Genomic DNA, 3,199 nt, shown 5'->3' with positions numbered 1-3,199 from the left:
TATTATTATAGGCTACTTAAGTTTGATTCAGTATACATACCCAGGTGAAAAAGACGTACTATTAAATGTATTAAAAATTTACTTGAGTGTGTTTTTAGTAGACCTACAATACAAATATACTTTAATGCATTTTAATACATTTAACAGTAACCTAGTCTTTTTCACTTGGGTAGATTACATATATTTAGTATAGGCCTATTTTATTAAGTCATTTAAACCTTAAACAACAACACTAAATAATAATAATATTATATGAAGAAGAAGAAGCAGGAGGAGAGAAGTTTTATTCAGTCACGAAACTGCTGCTATTCCTCTGCTGTCGTCGCTTCAGTGATGCTCGCGCTACTCGCGCGCAACAAAGCTCAGCTGATCGACGTCATCGGTTTGAAAGTAACGGCTCCTCTCATCAAAGCTTCCGCCGTTTGTTCGGCTCTCCATTACAAGGTTTGTAAACTCGCCAAATAAATATAAATACAGAGTCTACTCACTATATATTTAAACACACATATATATAAACTAAATTTATTATACATTACTACGTTTTTACAGTGTTTACCACTCGTTTATTGCACAGTATCTGTTTTTAGCCGCGATGCTAACTACGTTGATCTAATGAACAAATGGAAATGATTGACTTATTGTCTTAGATTGATTTAGTCATTCAATTCAACATATTTTGTACAACTGTGTCTTCAAATTGCCTAACTAATTTAGAAAATTCTCTGATTGTTATGAATAACAAAAACAGGTTATAGTTTGCTCTGTTTTTGTTTAGCCTAACGTTAACTTTACTTACTAACGTTACAGGTGTCCTCATTCTCTCAAATACCATTTTAAAGCCATTTACTGGTCAATAAATATTATGTTGTGAATAATCAGCTTTGTTCTTTTGTTTCCCCAGAACAACCATTACATTTCTAAAATAATCTGAACATTTCAGTGGCAACATTGAATTACAGTAAGTTACCTGCACCACATGCTGTACTTTATTACTATGAACTTTCTCTGTGTGCAATTGTATTGTTTGACTGTGTACTTGTGTTTTTTAAATCAGTTATTCTCTGAAAATCTTTTCTCATGATCTCAAATCTCATTCATGTTACTCAGAAAAATAATATCACAGGTTTGATTCACAAAAAATGCTATAGACATTTTAACTCTGAATTATAACTTCAAGTTTAGTCTTTTTCGACAAAAAAAAAAAAAAAAAAAAAAGGAAAAAGCTATTAGGCTTCAGAAGACTTGCAACACAACCCATAACACATGAGTTGTGAACTCATTGATTATTTTTAGGATCTTTTCTGGGACATTTTTGGATCTTAACCATTTTTACATAAAGTGTTGTATTGAATTGAACTAGACAAGTGTACATAAGAATGGTTTCATGAATGATTTACACATTTTTTTCTGCTTGTGTTTCATGCAGTGAAATTGAACGGTGACTGGGGTTGCATTATGCCTGAGATCTGCTTTTGGGTTCCACAGACAGAAAGTCAAACAGGTTTGGAACGTCACAAGGCTGAGGAAATTATTTAAATTTCACAACTATCACTTTAATAACATTACTAACAGTAAATTTTGTACTTTGCAGGGATCTGAAATAAGCTGAAATACAAGTTTGATCAAGAATAAAAATCCTCCTGTAGACCTGAAAATCATTGAAGTGTCTGGACCATCCACCAGAACAGAGGAAAAACAAACGGAAAACGATGCTGTACCTTTTCACTTTTCTAACTCGTTAAGTACCTCACACCAACTTGGTCCCACAGTGACATTTTTGACCACAAACGAAATTGCTGATCGTGTGGATTCTTAGTAAAATGACTGAATTCACCAGTGAACATTCACAGAACAACAGATCATTTTACTGCACCTTAATACTGTTTCCGGGTCGAAGCCTCTACTTCCTCTATCTTGTTTCATGAGAATACTCAACAACCATTTATGAACACTGTTGATTCAAGTCACACATTTAAGATTTTCAAAAGCCATAGTGTACATTATAGACTCCAGTCTAACGGCATCCCAGACTTAAACATTTTATGATTCAAAATAGCTGAATAACTAACAATCTGAGATTTCAGTATAGAGATAAAGGTTACAGCACAATGAGTGTATATTAGCACTGTTGTTTGTTTTTGGCATCTGATAGAGCTTTTGGACTTGGAAACAGTGATGTTAGACTTACCATCGGACTGAAACACAAATGTGTTAAAGTTAAGTATGATGGACATTTTTAATTAGTTCAAATGTAATTTTATTTACATTGATTTATTTCGTGGAACATGTGTTTCCATGCATTTTGTTGAGATGTCTTTTCTTGTTTATCTATTGTATATACATGGTTGATTATTCATGTTGCTTATGTATTATACTATTTTTTTGTGTATTCATTGATATTAATCTGTAGTTAGCTTTTTTCCCCATGTGCATGGAAGTGTATGCATAAAAATGGATATCAATAAACAATTCTTATTTTGTATTTGGTTCAATTTGTTTATTATAATAGATGTCAAAGGTAACCATAGTAACAATATGAAATTAAATATTTAAAAAAAATGAAATTTGGTTCCTGGAGGCACCCAAAGTGGTTCCACACAGTGCCTAATATCAGAGTTCCTCAGGAAACCTGTGTGGTTCCTCAGAGAACCGGCCCTTTTTAAAGGGTGCCTAGAGGATCTACAGACGGTTCCGCCGGTGTGGCGAAGTGAAGAACCCCAAAAGGTTCCTCCAGGCACCTTTTATTTTTACAGTGTAGAAAGGAGCTTAATAAAATAAACATAATGAAATGAAACATTAATCATTAAAAATGCAGCAGACACTGTCACATTCTTTTTGTTTCTAGTTTCATTTGCATTATTAGAGGGGACAGACATTTGTAGTGGTGTCCGAAACCATAGTGGACATTGAGTGCACTCATTCTATCTCACACTGCGCCACAATAACGGCCATTGTGAGCTCAACGACTGTCCGAATTCTCTTACTCGTTTTCATTCACTCCTTCAAGTGAACAGTATTAGTGGACTAACGTAGGGAATAATGATTGAGGGTTAAGGTGGTGATTTCAGATTCAGCCTTAGTTTGTTTCTCTTTATTTCTCTTCAGTTACCTGTTTCCTTTGTTCTAGTTTCCCACCAGTCATTTGTTACCATAGACATTCATTAACGAGCACACCAGTCTGTAGTTGGCTCATCATTAC

General features: G+C 34.0%; 1 long non-coding RNA gene across 1 annotated transcript; it reads left to right on the top strand.

The window, feature by feature from the left end:
- The first annotated feature begins 379 nt into the window (after positions 1–379).
- LOC308685384 lies at positions 380–1,761 on the top strand. Its single transcript, XR_014029450.1, has 4 exons — positions 380–444; positions 902–958; positions 1,427–1,501; positions 1,592–1,761. It is a non-coding gene; the product is annotated as an uncharacterized lncRNA (long non-coding RNA).
- Positions 1,762–3,199: the final 1,438 nt, after the last annotated feature.

Source organism: Scardinius erythrophthalmus, assembly GCF_964197995.2.
Source record: "Scardinius erythrophthalmus genome assembly, chromosome: 25".
Taxonomy (NCBI): domain Eukaryota; kingdom Metazoa; phylum Chordata; class Actinopteri; order Cypriniformes; family Leuciscidae; genus Scardinius; species Scardinius erythrophthalmus.
The sequence above is the reverse complement of the archived record's forward strand: the minus strand, read 5'-3'. Positions and strand labels throughout refer to the sequence as shown.